General features: G+C 36.1%; 1 protein-coding gene and 1 pseudogene across 48 annotated transcripts in view; one reads left to right on the forward strand and one right to left on the reverse strand.

The window, feature by feature from the left end:
• SLMAP (sarcolemma associated protein) overlaps positions 1-17,063 on the reverse strand; it is a 148,745-nt gene that overhangs the window by 97,278 nt on the left and 34,404 nt on the right. The gene's annotated exons all lie outside the window — the stretch shown is intronic.
• On the forward strand, positions 540-16,469 carry LOC140611199 (pyruvate dehydrogenase E1 component subunit alpha, mitochondrial-like; annotated as a pseudogene).

Here is a 17,063-nt window from a genome sequence, read left to right on the forward strand (position 1 = left end):
AAAACTGCCCACACATAAAACACTTTATTTGGCAAACAAATTCAATGGAAATGTTAAGAGATAAAATAGCACATCTACCCCCAAAAAGAACATTCATAGCTTTTTTAAATGCTTAATAAGGTAATGAAAATAGCCATGATGGTCTTTTCCATCCTTTAGGCCCAACCACTCAGGCTGGCATATAAATTTTTTTTAGGATTTTATTTTTAAGTAATCTCTACACCCTACATGGGGTTCAAAAAACAACACCAAGATCAAGAGTCACATGCTCTTTCAACTGAGCAGATGCCCAGCTTATAATTATAATGTTTAGAGTACCACGGTCTTTAATCATGTCTCTTCATTTTTAGTCATAATTAATTCTTCTGGAGATTTATCTCTTCAAGGTTTTGATAATTCACACATTCAGAGCTGAGTTCTTTAAAAATTATAATAATCCTACTTTGAAAGAGAAAATGAAACAAAGTCACTAACTGAGGATTAAATGAATAAATAAAAATAATAACAATGCAACTTATGGAACAATCATTTTGACTAAGATGGGAAACAATATGGAGGCTGAAGAAACCCCTTACAGGGTTGAGTATAATGCAGAGGCGCTTATTTGTCTGCTGTCACATGACTCAGATGTTCAAACTCAGTCTACTCCCAATATCCTTCACGACATAATGCTCCTGAGGATGGGTAGGTAATGCCCCAGTTAAGAATTATTCTTTTTTTTTTTTTTTTTGAACTGAAATTTAGTATCACATTTAAATTCCACCTCCATTTATGACTTAAACACAAGGCCTAAAATTATTTCCCTAGGAAACTTTTAGGGCCAAAGTGAAGTTTACTTAGGAAACTTTTAGGGCCAAAGTGAAGTTTACTTTGAAAAGGATCGTTAATTTCTTTCAACACCACAGAAGGTAACATGCTTACCATTCAGAATTCAGCTATAGAGAAATTTCAACTACAAAGCCAAAGAGTTCACTGTTTAACAGTGTCAAAAGGATACCACATAATATATAATAACCACAAGTTTTTGAGTGCTTACCATGTGCTTGCATAAACTACTTCCCATGCATTCTTTCGCTTAATCTTTACAACAATCTTATAAAGATATATGCTTCATTAATTGCTATACAACATACAAATTAGGACTAAAAGAGGTTAAGTAACTCGCCAAAGGATCTCCCAAGCTAGTAACTGGGGAAGATATACATTTTAAACTCTTTGACCTCAACCATTCGGCTAAGTACTTACGTTTGTCTGGCAATTTCAAACCCAGTATCTCTAATATTTCTCCCAACCATCCTGTGATGTAAGAGTGCTTTTGATCATTTTATACATCAGCAAATCAAGGCTGACACACAAGCCAAGTGACCTATCTATATTCACAACAGAGAAAATAAAACAATAACTAGGGTTTATACCAAATCATCATGAAAGGTAAACTTTTAAAATTTCTTTCAAAAAATGCATTTGCTATCTATTGCCATCTACTTAACAATCCTAATAAACTGTGTTTCCTAGCTTTTGTGTCCATGGGTAACTAAAGAGAACAACCATTTGCTTATGCCAGGGACTATACTTAGGTACTTTACATACATTACCTCATCTAAACTTCAGAACAGGGCACCCGGGTGGTTCAGTGGTTGAGCATCTGCCTTTGGCTCAGGTCATGATCCCAGGGTCCTGGGATCAAGTTTTCACAGAGCTCCCCACAGAGAGCCTGCTTCTCCCTCTGCCTGTGTCTCTGCCTCTCTCTCTGAGTCTCTCATGAATAAATAAAACCTTTTAAAAAGATAAAAATAAACTTCAGAACACTGTGATATAAGCAGTACTGCACATGATCAGATAGGATCAGGAGTTAAATCATATGCAAGGATTATACAGAAAGAACAGCAAACAAGTCGTATTAGACTCCTCATCACCATGGCAAATTCTGTGAAGATGAGGATGAGTGATATCCCTTTTTCTCAGTGATAGTCCTAGACATTAACAAATGCCTGCTGAACAAATACCAAATAGTATTTTTTAAACATTTATTTGTTTTAGAGAGAGAGAACGCAAGCAAGCTGGGGGAGCAGAGAGAGGAGGAGAGAATCTCTGAGACTGAACTAAGCACAGAAGCCAACACAGGGCTTAATGTGGGGCTCAATGCAGGACTCAATCTCATGACTGTGAGATCAAGACCTGAGCCAAAACCAAGACTCGAAAGCTCAAATGACTGCCATCCAGGTACCCTAATACCAAATTGTATTTTAAATAAATATTTCATAAAAAATAAATAAATAAATAAATAAATAAATAAATATTTCATGAGTGTAATATTTACAACCCAAACTCATTCCATCATTTACCCATCAATTCCTGAGCACCTCTGGACAAGAATTCAACCATCAGCCTACCAGTAATAGAATAAATGTGACTATGAGAAGCCACTTAGAGCAAATACAAAACAGTAGCAATAACAAATACTATTACTGCTAATAAACAATACCAATAACCCCATAAGACATCTAGTATGTCACCAATTCCTACAAATTGTGATTCAGAACAATCTGCCTTTCCCTTCTCATTACCATCTTTTTTTTTTTTTCTAAGATTTTATTTATTTATTCATGAGAGAGAGAGAGAGAGAGAGAGAAAGGCAGAGACACAGGCAGAGGGAGAAGCAGGCTCCACACAGGGAGCCCGATGTGGGACTCAATCCTGGGACCATGAGATCACGCCCTGAGCCAAAGACAGATACAGATGCTCAACTGCTGAGCCAGCCAGGCGTCCCTCATTACCATCTTTCTAATCTAGGCGCATAACTATTGCCAAGATGGGTCCACATCCTTCACACTGATGCTAGAATTATTTCCTAAAACACAACCTGATCACTTTGTTTCCCTTTCTAAAAGAGCTGTTGATCCTCTATTGTCTTCAAAATCAAATCCAAGAGCTGTGACAACTTTCAAAATGACACCAATCAATCACCCTATCTAGTCTGATCTTCCACTCTTCCTAAAAGGTATCATGCATTCCAGGAGCGCCTGGCTAGCTCAATTGGTAGAGCATGCAAAATTTTTGATCTAAGAGTAGTGAGTTCAAGCAGCCCACTTAGTAAGAAAAAAATATATATATATCCATTTTAGCCTTGCTTAACTACTAGCAATTTGCCATACAAGCCCCAAGCCTCTGTGTGTTTGCTTATGCTGTTCTTGGACCCGAAGAGCCCTTGCTTCCATCCACCCACACTCTTCACATGTTAAAAGCCTCCTTTTCTTGCCGAAGCCCAGTTTAAACACTTAAAATAAGATTTCTCTCAGATAACATTTCTCACTAAATAAACACAGAAATCAGAGACTCAAGGTTTTATTCTAAGTTAAGCAACTAACTCTCACCTTGATGTCCAAATCACATTTGGAATAGCACTATTATCCTATCTTCTCTAATCTATAACATTCACTGCCTGTCATAAAGGTCCCATAGGCACAAGTTATAAATGATTTTCTTAAATGTAGAACAAATACACTAAATAACTCATATGCTACAATGGAAGCTAAAAAGTTTTGATTTAACATAGGATAGGCCAAACTGTATTACATCCAAGGAATAATATGTTACATAAAACAGAACATAAAGATTTGAATTCCACCATTATCACCTTTTAACATACTGTATGATCTTGAGTATTACTTAGTGTTACTTAACCTTTGTGAGCCATCCTTTAGTTATAAAAAGGTAATTATAAAAAACCCCTTTTTATAAACTGAGGATAATATCAGTATCTAGCTCAGTGTTTGCTGTAAGGGTTAAATTATGCCAAGCATGTAAAACACTAAGCACAGTATTTGTACACACTAAACAAATGGCAGCAAAAAAAAACAAAAAAACATATATACAGACACACACATACATATAACATTATCAACCAGCCAGATCAGCTCTGATAATTATAGATTAATATACCACATTAAATCATATTTAAGCTATAACAAATAAACAAATGGCAGCTATTACTATTAAATCCACAAGAAATGCATAAATATGTAGTCATTTTTAATTCCTTCAAAGGAACTGATGCAAGTCTTTATTGGTTAAAGTTCTTAAAGATAAAGTCCTTTGCCAATTAATTAAACAGTAAACAGCTGATAGAGATATAAATAGATCAGTAACAGCTGAACTCTAACACATACAGGTGTTAAAAATAGAATGTCATTGCCCCATTACACGTGAATATTACCATAAATAACCACAACCTGTACACAGAAGGAAAGCAGTTAAACCTTTGTTTCACAGCACAAACTAAAAACATTCTATGAAAAATACAAAACACGTATGACAATGTGGATCAGAGAATTCCCTAATGAAAGTTAAATCAAAAGGAAATCACTACTCTCAGGTAATACATAAATACACTTAGAAAATGTTACATAGATTAGCAATCTAGAGTTCAATTAACATTGTGAACCAACTTATGAATAAATTAAGCCACAAGATATTTAGCAGATATCATAATTCCATTTCTAAATACAAGCTCTACTATATTCCTGGCCCTGAGTGACAGGGCTGGAAACCCAGTCAAGTTATAGAATAATGCAAACAGAAGGCTGTAACTCACTGAATTCAAAACTCAAAATCTACTTGGCCAACCTTTAAACTATCAGAGCAGAGACAGAGATCTTCCCATTACACCCTCCTGTACTATTTGAATTTTCTGTTTAAAAGAGGTGGGGAAAAAAATAAATAAATAAATAAAATAAAATAAAAGAGGTGGGGACATCTGGGTGGCTTAGTCAGTTGAGCATCTGACTTGATTTTGGCTCAGGTCACGATCTGGTCAAGATCTCAGGGCCGTGGGATTGAGCCCCACATCAGACTCTGCACTCACCAGGGAGCCTGCTTAGAATTCTCCCTCTCCAGCTGCCCCCTCCCTGTTTCCTCCCTTCCCCACCCCTGACCTTGCTTTCTCCCTCTCAAGTAAATAAAAATCTCTTTTAAAAATTAAATGTAAAAAATAAATAAATAAAAATAAAAATTAAATAAAAAAATAAAAAGAGACACATGTATGGGAAGGGGTAAATAAGCATCTAACTCCAAAACTCTCAAAAGACCTAGAAGCCCAGAGAGATGGGCAATTAACAGAGTGCTCAGTATCAGTGTGGCAAAAATTAAAACTAGTGTTATACTTGGCTCTGGCAAGAATGTGGAGAAATAGCAGTCTCATATACTGGGCATGAGAATATAAACTGTTACTATCTCTTTGGAAAATGATTCAGCAATACCTATGAAGACTTTTAATGCTTATGTTCTTTGAGAAACTCTACATTCAGAAACTTAACCTATGGGATGCCTGGGTGGCTCAGCAGTTGGGCGTCTGCCTTCAGCTCAGGGTGTGACCCCAGAGTTCCGGGATCAAGTCCCACCATTGGGCTCCCTGCATGAAGCCTGCTTCTCCCTCTGCCTGTGTCTCTGCCCCTCTCTGTGTGTCTCTCACAAATAAATAAATAAAATCTTAAAAAAAAATCTAATCTATAAAAACACTGAAAAATTCACACACACGTACAATGGCAAATGCATAAGCATGTTCACTATGCAAGGTGAAGAGAAGTTAAAAACTGGAAACAGCTAATGTCTAAACCAAACTACATTATGCTGATCTGATGAAATATCAGACATCACAATCATGATATCACAATCATCAAAAAATAATGATAGATATTGGTACTTAAAATATATCATATACAGTGATCCCTTTTTACAAAAATGATACATATGTTTACAATAAGAATGATATATACTATATAGGTAGATTCAAATGCTAATGCACCATTAGAAAACAAAGATCTAAAAGAATACATATAAAATGTTCATAGTCCTTATATCCACAAAAAGAAATCCTAAATATATTTTAACATTAAGAAAGATATAAAATTTTATTAAATAAGCCTAGCAGGGGTGCCTGGTGGCTCAGTGGGTTAAGTGTCTGCTCAGGACATGATCCCAGAGTCCTGGGATGAAGCATAGCATCAGGTTCCCCGCTGAGCAGGGAATCAGTCTCCCCTGCTCTTGCTTCTTCCTCTCCCACTCCTCCTGTTTGTGTTCTCTTTCTCTCTGTCAAACAAACAAATAAAATCTTTTTAAAATAAATAAATAAGCCTAGTAAATTTTCAATTCCACTATAGTCATTTAGTGGAAGAGAGTGAAAGGAAGATGAAAGGAAGAAAAAAAAATAGGGATACACACTTAACTACACGAGAGAAAAACACACAAAAACAGAATCTGCTAGAAAGAAAAGAGGTAAACAATCAAGGGAGATTAAAGAGGAAAGAAGTTCAATAAATTCAAAAGGATTAGTAAACTAGTCATCTTCCACACATGAAAAACAGACTTCAGAGGTAAAATCACTGACTTTTGAACTGAAGAGTTTTTTGCAGCTCATTTCCTTTTTGTTCCTTCGGATTACAGGATTCAATTCTGAATGGAATAGTTTCAGCAGCCCACCAGAATTCTTTCTTTTTTTTCATATTTTTATTTATCTATTCATGAGAGACACAGAGAGAGAGAGAGAGAGAGAGGCAGAGACATAGGCAGAGGGAGAGGCAGGCTCCATGCAGGGAGCCCAATGTGGGACTCGATCTCGGGACTTGATCCCAGGACCCCGGAATCATGCCCTGAGCCAAAGGCAAATGCTCAACTGCTGAGCCACCCAGGCATCCCACCACCAGAATTCTTTATCTGAGGTAATTCAAACTAAGAGACTTGGTAAAACTTTGGTCTTCGGGATTTCTGCCCTTAATATAAAAGTGTTATAAAACTGAAAAAGCAAATTAACCTTTTACACAACACAGCACATACAGGAAATGTAATTTGTATAGTACAAGATTTCCTGACAGATTGAGTGTACAATCTGAAAGGAAGGGGTCAAGAGCAATACCAAAGTTTTTAACCCAAGCAATTTAGAAGCAAGTAGCTGCCTCTATGTGAGCTAGAAGGGCTGAAGGTGGGAGATTTTGTTTCTTCTGTTTGTTTCCCTGTTTTTTTGTTTGTTGTTTTTTTTTAAATTGAGATTGAAGAAGGGGCTAGGAGTTTGGCTTTGGACATACTAAATTTGAGGTATCTATTAGACATCAGGTGGAAATGTAAAAAAGCAGTTGGATATGAGCTTACAGTTCAGGAAAGAAGTCTGGGCTTGAGATAAAAATTTGGCTGTCATCAGCAAACTCAAAGAGTTTAAAGAGACAGGATGAAATCACCAAAACAGCAAGAAGACAGACAAGACCAAGAATAGAGCTTTTAAGCAGTCCAAAACTTAAAGTCAGGGAGAAAAAGACCAAGCAAAAGAAATTTAAGAGATGGACAGTAAAGTATGAGAAGAACCAAGGGAAAGTGCTGTGTCCCAAAAGCTATGAGAATGATGTTTTCCAAGAATGTGGGAGAAATTAACTACATCAAATAATGCTGAAAACTCAAGTAAGATAATAAACAAAAACTGACCACTGGAAAAGCAACCTGAAAGCCACTGATGACCTTGACAAGAACTATATGAATAGTTCTTGAATGAAAGTGAATGAAAGCTTGACCAGAAAGGGGCACCTTGGTGGCTCAGTAGGTTAGGCATTTGACTCTTGATTTTGGCTTAGGTCATGATCTCAAGGTTGTGAGATCGAGCCCCACACTGGGCTCTGTGCTGGGTGTGGAGCCTGAAGATTCTTTCTCCCCTTCTCTCGAGCCCCTCCCACCACCTCTCTCTGCTTCTCTTTCCCACTCTTAAAAAACAAAAAACAAAAACAAAAACAACAGACCAGAATGATTCAAGAGAAAATGAATAAGAGGAATAAAAAACCATACATATAGACAAATCTTTTAAGAAGTTTTGCTCTAGGGGCACCTGGGTGTCTCAAATGGTTAACCTTCAGCTGGTTGCCTTCAGTTCAGATCATAATCTCTGGGTCCTGAGATTAAGCCCCACATCAGGCTCCCTCATTGGTGGGGAGTCTTCTCCCTCTCCCTCTGCCCTTGCCTCTCCCCTCTGCTCATGTGCTCTCTTTATTCTTTCTCTCTCAAATGAATGAAAACTTAAAAAAAAAAAAGAGTTTTGCTCTATATGGAAGCAAAGAAATGAGCAGTCATAGCCAAGAAAACCATCAATGAAAAAGGCAACCTACTGAATGAGAGAAAATATTTGCAAATCATTTATCTAATAAGGGGTAAATATCCAAAATATATAAAAAACTGATCCAACACAAGAAAAGAAAAAGAAACAAACTAAAAATGGGTATCAATAGACATTTTCCCAAAGATGACATACAGATGTCTAACAGGTACATGAGAAGATGCTCAACATCACTAATCATCAGGGAAATATAAATCAAAACCACAGTGAGGTATCACCTCACACCTGTTGGAATGGCTATTATCAAAAAGACAAGAAATAAAGAATTGGAAAGGATGTAGAGATGTAAAGAAAACAGATCCCCGTACACTGTTGGTGGGAATGTAAACTGGTGCAGCCACTATGGAAAATGGTATGGAGGTTCCTCAAAAAAACTAAAAATAGACCACATGATCTAAGAATTCCACTTTTGAGTACTTACCTGAGGAAAACAAAAACACTAACTCAAAAAGATATATGTACTCCCATATTCATTGCAGCATTATTTATAATAGCCAAGATATGGAGACAACCTAAGTGTCCATTGATGGATGAAGGGATGAAGGAAATGTGATTATATATAGGCCTATGTTTATACACACACACACACACACACACACACACACACACCCTTATTCAGCTGTTAGAAGAATGAAATCTTGCCATTGATAACAACATAGATTGCCCTTGAGGGCATTACGCTGAGTGAAATAAATGAGAGAAAGCCAATACCATATGATCTCACATACATGTGGGATCTAAAAACAAACAAAAAAGTTCATAGCTACAGAGAACAGACTGGTGGTGCTAGAAGTAGGGGTTGGGGGTTAGGAGAAATGGGTAAAGCATGGCAAAAGATACAAAATGTTGGTTATAAAGTAAATAAATTGCCACAGGGATGTAATAAATATATAGCTCCCGTGACTGGTTAATAATACTGAATTGCACTTGTTAAAGTTGCTATAAGAGTAGATCTTAAAAGTTAAAACTTCTCATCACATGAAAAAAATTCTGTAACTCTGTATAGTGGATGTTAACTAGATTTATTGTGGTGATCATTTCCCAATATATACAAATACTGACTCATTTTATTGTATACCTGAAACTAGTATGTTGTATATCAATTATACCTCAAGAAAAATTTTTATTAAAAAAAAATGAACAGTAGCTAGAAGGGAAAGTGAAGACCAAGATAATTTTTTCTTTAAATACGAGAAAAATCACAATTTCATATACTACAAAAATAACCCAGTAGAAAGGAAGGGCACTTAGAAGGGCACTCTGAGGATTCAGAAGTGGTTTCCTAAAGGAGCTGTCCATGCTGAGTCATGAAGGCTCAGTAGGAGTGAGTCAAGATGAGTAGAGAGGGGACTGAAACAGAATGAGCAAAGAGAGGTAAGAAATAATATGAGGTGGGGGTAAGGGGAAACTGAGGAGGGGTCTGGCATGTGAAGTACAGAACTGCAGCTTGAGAGGTAAGCAGTCGCCAAGCCTTTTAAGACATCTAGCAGGACAATCTTTATTGTACAGGGACTTGCCACTACAGGGTTAAGGCAAAAAAGTACTGAGATCAAACTGACACTGCACATGGGGAGGGAATGGCTTGAGGGGTACTAGACTGAAGGGAGGGAGACTAGTTATGAGGCTACTAAAAAATAAATAACAAGGTTCTAAACTAGGGCAGTATTAGTAGTGAAAGGGGTTTAGTGATGGATCTATGCACTCAGTGTTGAAGGCAATGGGTTACTGGGCAGATGATAATGCCATTATCTTTTTTTTTTTTTTTTTTTTTTTTTAATGCCATTATCTATATTTCGAAATACTGGTGGGGGGTGCGAATGATTCATTTCAGTTTGGGGAATATTGCTTTTGGAATCTCTATTCAACATCCAAGTGAGTAAATGTAAGCAGGCAGAGGATAGAAAACTTGGACCTTTGGGCTCAAGACATCTGAAAGACATCAGCATTTGAATGGTTATTAAAATTATTGTGAGATGATCCAAAAGTAATAATTACACAGAAAACAATGACTGAACTTTTAGGAATACTAGCATTTAAGGATAAATTAGTGAAGAAAATGCTTGAAGGAATATCAGGTCGGAAAAGCATAAGAAAAATCAGGGAAAGAAACATTCAACAGGCCAGAAAAATAGCCAAGTGCTAATTAATACATCTCCCAGCGTAAAAAGAGATGCTGTAAGTGACCCGAATAAGCTGGCAGAAATCAGAGATCAAGAAAAGTCAAATAAAGTAACAATCTGAACTTTCCGATTCTGTTCCATTAATTTTTCAAAAATTATAGAATCTAAAGGGCCCTCTCTTCCTGAGATCCTTAAGTAGTCAAGCCAATTTGAGTGGAAACACCTAAAGAGACTAAACACAGTTATATCACTACCTTACAGGAAGAGATCATTTCCAGTTTTAGTAGAAAAATATTTGTTGCTCTATATACAGAAAACTGGCAATATATTTCTTAATAAACCAAAATCACTGACAAGCATAATAAAATAAGAATTTTGCTTTTTATCATTCCTAACTTCTTGATTATTACATATTACCTATGACTTCACATAAGCTCAACTAACAATATAAAAATCTTACAGCCTTATACATCAAGGAAAAGTATTTATAAGTACAGATGATGTAGAAACCTATAATGTTAGTAATTAGGGAAATATATTATCAGTGCAATAAAAACTTATCAGAAATAGAATTTTTGATGTTGGAAGATAAAAGATAAAAGATAAAAGACACAGGAGGAAAATAAATAGAACAAGGATCAATTTCCATTTCTTGATTTTATCACTTTTAGGCAGACAATTCATCAGACTAAAAAAGCACTTATTGTTGGATAACTGTACTGCAATGTACTAACTGGTAGTGACACAAGTGTTTGGTTCCATCCATACAGAAGAACTCCACAAGGAACTTAAAAAAAAAAAAATCAACAGGAAGCATATTTTCATATGAGTGCCTAAAGCAAAATCAGCAAAATGTAGAAAGAATGAGACAGATTTACTCCAAATGGGAAAGTTAATAGCATTTTTTCTTGGAACGGGGTAGACTCCCAAGGTGTGAATCACTGGATTAAAGAACACCTGGATCCAGGATTTACCCAAAGCTGTAAAAGCAGGATTCACACTATAGCAGAGCAAACATGCGCTCTCTGGGCCAGAAAGAAAAAAAGCTGCATTGGGTTAGTGTCTCAGGAGTTTGGATGAGTCACAAACACAGAGTGGAAAGCACAACCAGACTCTACTTCAGCACATGGGGAAAATTTGCAGCTGTTTTCTTATCTTTTGATTCATTCCCTCCCTTAGTAATTTACTATTAAAAACTTTTAATTATATTCAAGGAAGCTAAAATAAAAGTTACCTCAGAATCTTACTATTCCAAAGATCTGGACAGGCCACATTGCTTTGCACATGAACTAGGTCAACATATAAAGAAATCAATATCACTACCACAATCTTCCTAGCACTATGAATTTTGCTAACCTACTATAACCAATATATAAAACCTTTATTTCTGTGATCACTAGGCAAGAATGAATATTTATTTGCTATGTATATTTTTCTAGAAAGAATGGACTGCTTGTTTCAAAAAAACAGAAACTATGTAACTATTCAACAGAAGAATGATTTAAAAAATTACAACCCATTCATGAATATTATACACCCTTAAAAAAATATTTGTGGGCCTATGGCCCAGTGTAGAGAAGGACATCATCACCACCACTGCAGCTACCATCATGGCCTGAACTCAAGAAGATGCTCTAAGATGCACTCTAAGGGGACAATACTCACCATTTCCTGCCTGTCACAGCTAGCAGAGTGCTTGCTATTGGCATATCCTGTAACTTTATAAATGATGCTACATTTGAAATCAAGAAATATGACCTTCATAAGTTATAAGAGGGCCCTCGTATCACAACAGTGCTCAGCAGGGAAGAGGGACTCAAATAGTACAAAATAATACGCACTGTTTGCCAAGAGCATTAACAACATTATTCCTGTTTTTTTGTCACTTGTGAAATGTCAGGAAGGTATTGGGGAACTTGAGATTGGATAAATATGGATCATCTATCTCATCTAGGCCTACTGGGCTCACTGCTTTAGCTTTACTTGTGGACCTTCTGTCCCAGAAATTTGCAGAGTTTACAAGACAAAGAGAAGGTTATACTAAAGAAAAGGAAGGATCAATGCATATGTACACCAAAAACTGTACTGGGGCAATGGCATTGTCAGAGCTCTAGTTCCCCTGGGTGCTGGTATTGGTTTGGCCTATAAATACAACGGAAAAGAGGAGTTCTGCCCAACTTTATATTTGAAAATTACAATATGGCAGTTTTGTGGAAATCACCATTTATTTTCATCTGTGAGAATAACTGCTATGAAATGGGAGCATCTGCTGAGAGAGCAGCAGCCAGCACTGATTACTACAAGAGAGACAATTTTATTCCTGGGCTAAGAGCAGATGGAATGTATGTTCTATGTGTCCAGGAAGCAACAAAGATTGCAGCTGCCTATTATAGATCTGTAAAGAGGGCCATGCTGATGGAGCTGCAGACTCATCAATATCAAGGACATAGTCTGAGTGATCCTGGAGTCAGTTATCATACACAAGAAGAAATTCAAGAAGAGAGCACTTCTCAAAGATAAAATAGTAGACACCAATACTCTCAGTGTTGAGGAATTAAATAAAACTGAGGTTATTAGCAAAGAAATTAAGAATACAGTCCAGTTTGTAGCACTGATTTTGAACCAATATTGGAAGAATTAAGCCATCATATCTACAGAAACAATTCACCTTTTAAAGGTGTATTTATTTATTTGAGAGAGAGAGAGAGTGAGCATGCGTGTGTGCACACAAGTGGCAGAAGGGGCAAAGAGAGAGGGAAAGAGAAAATCTCAAACAGACTCTACACAGAGTGTGGAACCGGGCTCAGGGCTGGATCTCACAACCTTGAGATCATGACCTGGGGATCCCTGGGTGGCTCAGCGGTTTGATGCCTGCCTTCGGCCCAGGGTGTGATCCTGGAGTCCCGGGATCGAGTCCCACGTCAGGCTTCCTGCATGGAGCCTGCTTCTCCTCTGTCTATGTCTCTGCCTCTCTCTCTCTCTCTGTCTCTCAGGAATAAATAAATAAAATCTTTAAAAAAAAAAAAAAAAAAAGAGATCATGACCTGTGCCAAAACCAAAAGTCAGATGCTTAACCAACTGAGCCACCCAGGCGCCCCAACAATACACCTTATAAAGTTTATGGTAAATCAGTGAATCAAGTTTAAGTGGATCATTTAAAGGAAGACTGTAAATTTATTATTATGCCTTCAATGGAACATTCATGGTCAACTTTTAAAATTTTGTCATCTCAACTTTAAAAGGAATAAAACCCATAAAACAAAACTTTTGTGAATGTTTATCCCATGCCATAAAATTAAGTTTAAAATTTTGGGGGAAAATGTAATGGGTTTCGAAGGTCCAGTGGTGCAGTGGAAGTACAACTTCTTTCCTATGTCCTACAGTTTCCCAATTTCCCTCCATAGAAGAAAACACATTATCAGTCTCTTCTATATTAAAAAATGGATTTTTAACTGAAACAAACCAACAAACACAAAAACATAGCTCAAATGTCTAAAGGAAAAGTTCACAAATTCTTACATTCAAGAAGATAAATATAGAAGGAGAAATATAAACACTATGTAATTAACATGACCCAAGTAGCAAAAGCTGCAAAAGTACACACCTGGGTAATTTACAGGCATTGAGTTAAATCTCAGGGAAGACAGAATAAGATACTTGACATGTAGGGGAGGAACTCTCTCATATCTGTACTGAGACAAACAACTCAACCTAAAATAAAATCTAATCCCTAAGGCAAAAAGAACTCTCCTCCCTTCGTCAATGAGTCACAAAGCTGTCTTGAACTGATTTTGTCTATCAAAGCAGAAGACACAGCACTTTTCCTCTGCTATGGGAATTATCTAGGTATGTTTTATAAACAACAGTTATTATAATTAGAGGTAAATATCCTCTAATATCTGTTTTAGGTAACAAATTGTATCCCTTAATTGTGGAAGTCAAACTCTTGCCTTTTGCTTCCTGGCAATGTTACTCAACTAATTTGTTCTCTGACACAGAAATAATGACCCCTGTAGTGGGCTGCCTACTATACAGCTAGAATCCTGCAGAGAAGGGGAGAGCTTTTAAAGATCTAAGAATAAATGTATTAAAATACAACTTTCATTCTTATCCCCAGTAGGGAAAAATGTAATCATCATCATTATGACTGCCATTAGAAACTGAGATACCATACAGTGACTTGCTCACAGACAAAAATTTCCAAAGCAATGGAATAGCTGAGTCACTATTCAACTGAAGACTTAATTAAGTATCTCATATAGTCAGTGAAGGAAGATGATATAATATTATGAAAGTGATCTATTTCTGTGTTCGGAGTTCCAAAATGAATTAACATGGCTGCTGACTCTGAAAATTATTTTCACATACTTGGATTTATCTCTTAAAGCATTTGGATACATCCTTTTTCAGGGATTAAATAACATCTATGCATCAATCAAGTCACATGATATATAGGTCATGGTCTAACAACTTCCAGCTGCTTTTGTGTTATAACATTAACTTTTCCTAGAACGGACTAGTCAATTGGGTTATAACATTCCCTTGGGCTTTAAGCCATTTCCTAAGTTTAAAATTGAAACATCAGTTGAAGAAAAACAGGTACAACATAACAACCTATACAACTTAGTTACAAATATATTAAGTTGCATACATTAGCTTCAGAACAAAAAGTCAGAAAAAAAACTATAAAATCAAATGAGATTTTTACTGCTAAAAAGATCTATAAAATACCCTCAACAATGAGATTAACTTAGGGGCCCAAAGAAGCTGCTTGTACTGACACAGGACATTTAAGTAAAGCTGAGGTAAGGGAACAGGGACTTCAAAATATTCAATTTCACAAATCAAAAGCCTCCACAATATCAAAAATATCTAAATAAAAAAAAGTTATCAAATGATAGGCAAATTTAAGAAGCACTCACTTGACTAAAATATCATTAGAAATAATGACTGCATTAGAAAGAATCCTATATACCAGTAAAAATCGTTAGCATTTATTGAGTCCTTACTATGTGCCAGACTCCTCTCTCTCTCTCTCTCTCTCTCTCTCTCTTTTTTTTTTTTTTTTTTTTTTTTTTTAAGATTTTACCTATCCATTCATGAGAGACATGGGGGGAGGGGGGCAGAGAGCCTGATGCGGGACTCGATCCCTTAACCCCAGGATCAGGCCCTGAGCCGAAGGCAGACGCTTAACCGCTGAGCCACCCAGGTGTCCCCAGACTCTCTTTTAAAGTCCTTTACATGCATTATCAACTCATTTAATTCTCACAACCCCCCAGGAGGTATTATTATTATCCTTACTTTATAAACAAGAAACCTCAGGCACAAAGAGGTTAAATTACTTGCCAGAAGTCATCAAGTGAATAGGAAGAAGAACCAGAACATGAATCCATACCATGATCTCTTCAACTGTAGTCCCTAACTCTCCTCTCTCACCTCCCAACTCTTAACCACTATGCACACTGGCTTTTTAATTTTAGCCTAACTCCTCATTTTGAAGATGAGGAAACTGTCCCCCAACGAAGAGAGAAAATTCACTAAAGGCTCAAAACTTTTTTTTTCAAGTAATCTGCCTACCCAAAGTGGGGCTCAAACTCACAATCCCAAGATCAATTTTTGCCATATTTGTTTTTTTTTTAATTAATTTGTTTTTTTTTTCTAATATAAAGTACTTATTGTTGAAGGCAGGAGAGTACAATAAAGTACAGAAGAAAATTTAATTCACTACTCCTAGCTTCCAAGAATAACCACTATCAACACTTTAACATACTTCTTTATATGCATTGTAAGACCAATACTGCTTCTCTGCCCCATATTTTCAAAGAAGTTTAGAGACATAACTTTATATACAGTTGTATATGTATTTGCCTTTTTCACTTACATCATCATTTTTCATGGCATTAAATATTTTTTGAAAATATGACTAAATAGCAAATGACATTTCATAAATTTCATTAATTTAAACCAAACATGGTAAATTTTTACAATTAATCCTGTGATGAAACTGTTATACTTACATCTTTATGCAAAATCTCTGATAATATTCTTAGATTAAATCTCTAGAAGTGACATTACTAAAGTTAAGGAGTATGACAACATCTAACATGTATGTGGTTAACACTATTGCCAAATTGTTTAAGCCCTTCGAAGATATTTACTTGTTTGATCCTTGTAACAGAGAGAGCAATGGACCCAATTAGAGAGGGAATGAATGCCCACAGAGAACAAGTAACCTGCCCAAAATCATACAGCTAGAAAGTGACAGCCAGGATTCATAAGTAGTCAGGCTCCAGGATCCGTGCTCTTAATCATTATCCTAGCCTATTTTATTTCCATACTTTTTCAATATGATCAAGTCTCCTAGAAACCTACTACAAATATACAAAAATCCTCTGAGGAACCTGTAGTTTCAGAAAGCATCCCAGGGGATGCTAAAATCTAAAACCCACTATCCTTATCTAAATATTTTATTTTATTTATTTATTTTATTTATGTTTTAATTTAATTTAATTTAATTTAATTTAATTTAATTTAATTTAATTTAATTTAATTTAATTTAATTTAATTTAAAGTAGGGTCCATGCCCAGCATGGAGCCCAACACAGGGCTTGAACCCATGACTCAGATCAAGACCTGAGCTGAGATCAAGAGTTGAACACTTAACAAACTGAACCACCCAGGTGCCCCAATCTAAAAATTTTAGAAGAGAATATTTAATAAACCCTTCTCATAAAACCTTTGATAGTTATGTGGATGAAAGAGTCAAGTAAGAGAGTACTCAAAAATGATTAAAA

This window comes from Canis lupus, chromosome 19, assembly GCF_048164855.1.
Source record: "Canis lupus baileyi chromosome 19, mCanLup2.hap1, whole genome shotgun sequence".
In the NCBI taxonomy this organism is placed as follows: domain Eukaryota; kingdom Metazoa; phylum Chordata; class Mammalia; order Carnivora; family Canidae; genus Canis; species Canis lupus.